The sequence below is a fragment of the Heliconius melpomene genome, chromosome 7 (assembly GCF_056956725.1).
Source record: "Heliconius melpomene rosina isolate 202511_hmr_F chromosome 7, ASM5695672v1, whole genome shotgun sequence".
In the NCBI taxonomy this organism is placed as follows: Eukaryota; Metazoa; Arthropoda; class Insecta; order Lepidoptera; family Nymphalidae; genus Heliconius; species Heliconius melpomene.
In genome coordinates this window covers 4,591,114-4,600,396 of record NC_140395.1, presented here as the reverse complement: position 1 = coordinate 4,600,396, position 9,283 = coordinate 4,591,114, and positions in this window count along the sequence as shown.

Sequence of the window (9,283 nt, the reverse complement as noted above, 5' to 3'; positions counted from 1 at the left end):
GGATTACCTCTACCTACCTACGAAAAAATAAAATAAATAAATACAAAATAACGACCGATACCAATATTACAATTGCGAAAATCGTACGTTTACATTTATCTAAACGTATACCAATATGATATCTTATTTTATCTAAAGAATATTGAAGGTTAAATAGGGTTCGGGACGAAAATTGTATAAATCGTATATAGATATTCTTAGAATTAACCATTATTTTGGAGGTCCGAGATACGATTTATTGATATAATTAATGAGAACCTATCTATATCTTATTAGACATCTATTATACGAAATATCGTGATATTCGAGGCATTACATGTCGTGTCGTGTGACGGAATTTAACGCCGGGTTTCTTATCGTGGTGCTAGAGCAAAATAAAAATATTAATAAATAATATTTGAGGCCCCCGAGTAGGAATTGAAGCCACAGCCGTCGTGTTTTAGTCACTTCCTAGTGCCACTGCGCCATGACGGTACGATCAACTTAAAAAAATCTAATACCAAGAAATATAGGCGATGGATAGGGAACGGAATGTCTCAACACTAAGTTTCCTATGCTAAATGCGGGATAAAGCGTGAATCTAAAAAAAAATTAATCTATACTAATATAATAAAGCGGAAGAGTTTGTTTGTTTGTTTGTTTGTTTGAACGCTAAGATCTCTGGATCTACTGGATCGATTTACTTTGTTTTTGTTTTGTATGACAGCTGCATTCTTCAGAAGTGCTATAGGCTATATAACATTACATTACACGTATAAACTAATAAATTAAAATACTTTCTAATTTGACATGCAATTTATTCTGCCATGTTAATAACAACCGTCGTCGCTACGCGACCGCGTCATTTTGATATTCATCCTTATGAAAATAAATATAATAGTCACTTTTAGCATTTCATCTAGATTGAAATTATATTTCTATAGAAATTATATTCTTATATTTCAAGCAGGCGTAGCCGCGTCCGGGTCCGCTAGTGTTTAAATAATTCTAACAGCAAACACTAACTGGACACATAATTTAATTATGTTCAGAACAAAATTATACATTGATAGTATGACATTTAATTATAATGGCTTCAGTAAGTCCATTCAGTTCCGCCTCATTTGATTAATTCGGGACTCTTCCATTAATCTCACGTTGATGAGAACCATACTGGAATATTATTATTAAAATATTTTATTGTTTTATAAAAATATAGCTTCACGCCTTTTCCCGTGATGGACCACGTAGAGGGCTAGCGTTAAGACACTGCGTTCACCACTTTCCACCCAATTTTCAAAACTTTGTTTGTTGTGTGACGTAACTCAACGCCGCATTTTGTCTCGTTATCAAAAAGAGTAAAGCGAAAATTAGCAAAGCAGAGTAAACAGAGAGATTATACTAAGAACTCCCCATTCTCCACAACAATTTAATTTTATATTCATTTTAAAATGTTCAAATTATTTTTTGTAAATAACAGTACAAATAAAATTACGGTCCTATCGCTAAGTAGAGTGGAGAGAGGGCTAAAATAAATAATATTTCAGAATCTGATAAGAGGGCTTATGTATAATTCGGAGGTAACATCAAAAAAGGTTGTTTCGTAACATAGAGTTATTTTGTATGTAATATTTAAATGAGTCCCGTCGGCCCCTACCTGAATATGCGAGGAGCGGACGCGATCAGCATTCGTAATTCCAGGGGTACCTGTAACCTTGGTTCGGACTGTATATCCATATCTATATTATAAATTCGAAAGTAACTCTGTCTGTCTGTCTGTCTGTCTCTTACGCAATGAGGGCCAAACCGCTAATTTAATTGTGATAAAATACTCATATAGAGATACTTGAGGGTCTCGGGATGAACATATTTCTCATATTTGTAATATTTTCGATATATTCCAATATATTAAAATACTTATTAATTTGACATGCTATTTATTCTGCCACGTTAATAACAACCGTCGCTATGGGACCGTTGCTAAGCAACGATTTGCACAGTTTGTTGTTAGAAAACGTCACCCAAAATGAGCTTCCTTAACGCATATTTCTATTGAAAACTGAAAATAATTTCATAAATATTCGTATAGTCCAAGCGGGCGTAGCCGCGTTCGGGTCCACTAGTAAGTTTATATATAGAAATAATTATTTCTTATATGATTTTATTTGATTTCGAGACGGTACGACCATAAACGCGGTTCAATTTATATTCTAGGGAATGATGGTAATGGGATGAGGAATGATTTTCTTAAATTTTCTTAGCCACATTCTCGAAAATAAAGTGGTGCTTAGACAACGGGGTGTATTTTTTACATTAGGTTCCCTTTACCCTCCGTGTTGTATGTGGAATATAGAGCGTAGCAAAAAGAAAACTATGTCATACTTATAATATAGATATTTCCAGATTGTAGGTCTATAGTAGGGTAAGTATTAACGATCGTCGAGGCCCGCTTCCACGCCGCCGCCCGTCATCCCACGCCTCACGGACCTGCCAGCTTAATTAATGCATGTACTGGCAGGTTCTCACTTGGTGTGCTTATTACAATATTATCTTTATAAAAAATAACTTTGCAATACAATTTTTATCTGAGAATACTTAGTTAATTCGTACTTTTTAATTAATTAGGATGTTTCTTTTCTTTATTCAATAATATGCCTATTTTTAATATTTTATTTTATAAGGCCATCGTGGCACAGGGGCTTAAGGATGTGACTGTAACGTGATGATTTTGGGTACGATCCCCACTGAAGTTTCTTGACAGTAAATAAATATAGATATATTAATTTCTTGCGTTATTGAATGACTGAACAGATAATAACGAAACTACTGGACTTAGTTGAAAATCGTCATTAATCGTAGAAGAGAATACTAGAGGAGGATTTCTCAAAATTCCTAGAGGAATGGCTCTTACAATTGAGACTCAAATAAAGTTGCAGGCGACAACTAGTATCGAATATCTAAATATTAAAAGAATAAATGCAGTCGTGGGGGCATAAGCAAGTGACTGTAAGCGCGATTTGTGGGTTCGATTCCCATTCCAGAAATTAAAATATTTATTATTTTTTAGGCAAAGCGCAGTCAAGTTTCGTCACTCAACACGCAATCCCTCAAGAATTCGGCGAAAAATGGGGAGCGAATTGTCTTAACACTACGGTCCCTCTGCCTTCCCTACGACATGCGAGATACAGCATAAAGCTAAATAAACAAATGAATACAGGATAATGTAAAATAATAAAAACATCGGCGTGAAGGCAATGCACGGCGGTGACAGCGGCGCGCCGCAACACAACGCTGCGGTCGGCAACCGACGCAGCACGTTGTGTATTATTTAACTGATCACTTTACGAATATCTGTTGAATTAGTTGTTAAAATATTGTTGACCAGTAAACACGACCAGTTATGGGTTCGATTCCCATTTGAGAAAATTAAAGATTTCATATTTTAATTACTTTGCGGTGGTGTCGAGACAATGAGTTGGATAGAGTTCCGCCGTTCAAATGCAATGCATAGAGAAGTTGGCGGTAAATAGAGCACGGAAATTTCTTAATGGACAAGGAGTGTTTTAACACTAGGTCCTTCTGCCTACTTTGCTATGCTATGGTAGTGAAGCTAAAAAAATATAATTAACTAAGTACATATATGTCTTTAGAACAATGTGGATACATATTATAGGGTAAAAATAACATAAGAAAATACATCTATGTATAAAATTTATTACACTTTTATTACTTGTAACTTAATATTTATATGTTACACAGAAGACAGCGGCAAGACGTAAATACGAGTGGGAAGAGTTATAGTGTTGTTTTCAATGAAGTTCCCGAAGTGGCCTTCACGTGTTAGCTATCTGTTTAGAACATTATTTGTTTCATATATGAAATATGTGGAAGTTTTTGTTTTTGTTTGTAAATGTTGTCTTAAGTGATGTTTATAAAAGTACGTAATAAGAAATATCTTAACTTGGTTGAAGTCGACGTGGTGGTACTAGTTCTGATTGTAAAAAGTTTGTTTATAGGTTCGATTCCCACTATTTTCATTTCCATGCTCTGCTTAAACAACAAGGCGCGCGCCACCCTTTAACACGCAATGTCTCAATATAGATTGTATTGGATATACTAATTACGGTAAAAAACCTTGCTGTGATTTGCAATTATTCTTAGAAGGTTAAATAGAGAAGATATATATATTATATATTTTTGCAAAAAAAAGTTTATTTAAAACTAATACTAATAAATGATATTTGTTATCTATATATATAAAATCGAAAGGTCACTCACTCATCACGAAATCTCAGAAACTACATGTGCTAGGAATCTGAAATTTTGCATAGGAGTTACTTATAGGACGTAGGTGCTCGCTAAGACGGGAATTTGTAGTATTCGACTTCTAAGGGGTTGTTTTGGGGGTTGAAAGTTTGTATGAAACTTCGTTACTAATGACATTTGTCTTTGTCATTCGTTACTAACTGCTAGGAGTCTCAAATTTTACATAGACGTCACTAGGACGTAGCCATGGAGACAGAAATTAATAATAACATAGTTCACGCGGGTGAAACCGCGAGCGGGCCACTAGTGTATTATATAATCTTATTTTGTCGAGTATATTCTGGTTATTTAATACTTTGTTGTGATGTTCTGTACTTCTATAAGCAAGTACAAGTACTCGAGCTGTACCTTGTCGAGGGCCGTCGAGAGCCACGGGAAATCTTTTATAACAAAAACTCAATTTCTTTTGACAAATTACAACAGTCATTGTAACTGAAATTGTGTGGAGTTAAGGGAGGGTAAGGGGGTTGTATTGTCAAGTTAACAATGCTTACAATTTTAAAATGAGGATTTATTTTATTTTATTTTATTGTATAGGATTATAAATGTTAACACCATTATTAAACATGTCAAAAGCTTCATTTAGTACTAGAGGCTCAAATTCGATTCAAATATAATATTTTTCTTATTCAGATATTGCCAAAGAATAATATTATTCGTTTTTTTTTCTAATAATAAGTATCCAATGTTTTGGCTAATACCTCTAACAATATGTGTAAAAAATTTAATAGTTTAAATTTTAAAGACTTATTGTATTTTTAGCTTCGCTCTACGTGCGAGCGAACCATTCAGCTATTAAATTTAAAATGTCTGTCTTTAAATTACCTCTTCATACTACGAAGTGCTGGAGAGGTAAAGTTTAACATAAATTCATATAAAGTAAATAAATCGTCAGCCCGTATCGAGGGAGCGATTGCCTCACACCTTACGCTTTATGGTCCCGTATATTTTTGTATTGAAAAATTATTAATCTTCTCGGTCATATATTGGAGAAGTCGAATTTGTATAACAGTTATATAGTTATATAATACTACTAGCGGACGCGCGCAGCTTTGCTTGCGTATTTAGGGGTGAATTCTAATAACCCATGAAACATGTGTTCAATGAAATATTTTTAAAGGTATAAATTTCAAATTTTATAAAAATCAGTGGCGATTTATAGATTTTTCCATATAAACTTTCAACCCCTTATTTGCACCCTTAGGGGAAGAATTCTAAAAAACGATGAAACACGTGTTCACTTGTTCACTTTTAAAAATCTAAATTTCAAATTTTATAAAAATGAGTGACGATTTCAATTTTTTTCCATACAATCTTTGAACCCATATTTCACCCCTTTAGGGTCAAAATTTTTCAAAATCCCTTCTTAGTGGATGTCCAGATTATGAAAGTAAACATCTGTCCAAATTTTACGTTTCTACGCACAGCGGTTACGCTGCTGTGCGTGCGTCTTACCTCAGTCAGTGAGGACAAGTCCTTTTATATATATAGATTATTATTTTATTAGAGTCCTCTTGCCTCCTGCCAGAGTAACTTCGAGAACTGGAACATGTCATGTTTCTGTCACACATCTTAATTATTTCCATTAGGCCACATCGTAGTCAGAGACCGGGCAGCGCCAAAAACTACGGTCAGAGGATACCCTTTCGCTTCGTCCAATGTCATCAACGCCCTCGTACTCCGGAGGGTCCTCATGCTTTCTACATGACCTTCCTTCAGTATCTTTGGTATTGTATTTTATGAGGTCAACTGTAGTCTCCCCCCACCTCGCTTACGCAGGCAAATATATGTTGATATATGTATTTATGTTGAACTATACAGTACTGCAGTAATAAGGCCCGCGGGCGCGTTTTCCCGTTAACTTCGCGATACTCACGTATGTTTCAAACTTTGCTACACTTCTAAATTTACCCTTATATTACATGTAAATATCAAAGGAAATTTTATGTTTATTATGTAATTATACTGAAATATGTGTAGGTACATAGGTATGGTAACTTAAAATTGTGTTAGTAAATTTTATATTTAAGCAGCTTTAAATTTTGTATGAAATACGCCGAAATAGCGAAAACTAAAGGTGTTCTGTGGATTTACATCTTGGATCTTATAAAATAAGCATGAAGTAATAGCTTACAATACAATAAAAGGCAAAAATCCGAAAAGTTAAAAGGTGTTTCATAGAAATTGAGTAGGTATATACTCCCGCGAACTTAACGATTCCGACTCGCATTTTTTAACGGTGTCACGTTATGTCCCGCTCATATCAGGGAAGGCAAAGGATTCTGAAAATCTAGTGTTGAGACACTCCCTTCTCTATTAACAACGGAAGTGCCCTTATCCACTTTCCGTCGAAGGCATTTCTTGAGGCATTGCGGGTTATGTGGTATATTAAATTTTTAACTACTTCGAGTGGGAATCGAACCGAAAATCGTCGCGTTTAAAGTCACACGCTTACGCTTCTGCGCCATGACCGCCTCAATATGTAAGTAAGTATTTGGAATTTAAATTCAATTTAAAATTTACTTACTTGGCATAAAAATATTGAATATTTTACATTGTTTGCAGTCAATACTTTGCATTATAAGAGAGGCTATCTTGAGAAAAACTGGTGAAGAGACGAACTGGATACTTTTCAATTTCCATTTAGAAATTTGCATAAGTTCATAGTGGTACAGTCCAGTGAGGAATGAAGTTACACATTTCCTTGCTGTAAAAACGTGAAAGTGAAAAAACATACTTAGTGTTTATACATAGAAAGCGGAGAGCGAAGTGTTTTAACACTAGATAGATAGCCTAGTGTAAAAATACTCCGCTGTGCGTGTTGACAGGCGGAAATTAACGCCCCACTTAACCCTGTTATCGAAGCGATGAAATGAAAATGTTAGTAAATAATAATTAATTCCTCTGAATTTGAATTGACAGTCACAAGCTTGTGTCACTGTGCCACTACGGCCTCAAATAAAATATTTAAAGATAATAAATAATCATAAATATTTAACAGCCGCTTGCCTCTAGATCATGTTATCCTCTAAGGTACTATAAAATTTCATCTTTATTTCCATCAAGTACGAGATATACTTTGATGTCTACTGAATAATCTATGTATTAAAATGTACTTTTTTCAGCTTTACTCTGTAACTCTGTCTACATATAATCTAAATAAATAAGTTTCAGGAGAAGTTTAAAATCTAAATAGTAGTAAATGAGAGCTTCACGCTGTATCCCGTACACAGCAGGGTAGGCAGAGGGAACCTACTGTTAAGACACATCGTTTCTGAATTTCCGCTGAATTTTGGAGGCATTGCGTGTTGAGTGACGAACCTCAACACCGCGCTTAGCCTAGACAGCAGAGCGAAGAAATGGAAATACAAATTCAAATAAATATTTCATTTCCTCAAGTGGAGATTAAAGCCACAACCAGTCGCTTTTACAGTCACACTTTGTACTCCTGCACCACGACTGACCTCAACTTTTTTTTCTAATAAATGAGAATGCGTGAATGACACAATTCATGCATGTAAACCTCCAGCAGGCCGATGCCCGCAAATTACCCTCGTCCGTCGGTGAGGCTGCGTGACGTCAGTGACATGAAATCTTAATTAGTACTAGTGTACTATACAGTACGGCCGACGAGTCATGGCCAATTAAAAATCAACATTTCTCTTACTTTTATCTGTACTATAAATTATAGTATGTATTTGATGTTGTGGTGTGCAGAGAAAATGAACATTTTTTTGCAAAAGTTCGAAGAAGTTCAAAACGATAACGTTCATATTTTAGAATATTAAGACTTTTCTCCATATTCTCATTGCTCTTTTTTGCGGTTAAAAGGCGAAAATCCACGTCGCATTTTATCTTGTCACAGCGATTTTCCTCTTATTGTAGATTGAACCCACAAACACAGTGTTTATATTTAAACTGTACCACTGTGCCATAAAGGCAACTAAATTAAATAAAACAAGATATAAAGTTAAATAAAATAAATATAGACCGAAAGTGCAGAATTTAAATTGGGAAAGGTTTATTTTTCAGTGGAAAATTACTCTCAATTCGTTTTTTTATACTAATTAAGTAGTATCTCTAGTTTCGCTTGTAAAAAATTTAATGGATATACTCTTAGAGTTTGTTGAAAGCCTATCTTGCCCGAGGCGAGCGAAGCTAACTGGAATATATTAAATAGAACTATGTTTTTCACTGAAGTAATCAATGTATTTTCTAGTTACAGGCCGTTGTGGTAATGTATATTTTGTTAGGAAGGTTCCCAGGTTCCCTCTGCCTACCCTACTGTGCGCGAAGCTATAAAAAATGATATACAAATATCTTTTAAAATATTTAATAACCACACATAGCGCAGGGGCACAAAGTATGACTAAGCTCGACTGGTTGTGGGTTCGATTCCCACTCGAGAGAATGAAATATTTATTTAAATTTATTTCTGCATTTTTTCGCTTTGGTGTAGAGGCAAAGCCTCCAGAATTCAGCGGAAAGTAGGGAACAGAATATTTGAATGCTAGGTTCCCCTGCCGTGTGCGGGATACAGTGTGAAGCTGACTTTTAATTTTTTTTATTTAATAACATTCCCTCATGATTAACATTCCTGGGAAATCCACAACCACGTTAACAATAAAACTTAATTTAAACTACCTGTTTAAACCAAATAGTTATATTTAACCTCGGGCGAATATCCTTAGGTAACCGTCAGATAAGGAATACGAAACTCCGGACGTCTGGCGCAAGGACCGTTACCTTATCTTATCTATTATCTCTGGGTATCTGTTAACTGACTGGGATTGTAAAAATCTTTAGAGGGATTTCTTTATTTGAAGTTTAATTTTTATGTTTTTTATTATATAATTTAATTAAAAAAGGTAATTTATTAAGATGAAACATACAAATAAATAATATTTTCCTAATAAAGTACATATTTTCATCGATATTCAGTTCATAGCACAAAGTTTGGAGTCCTTCAATAAGATCA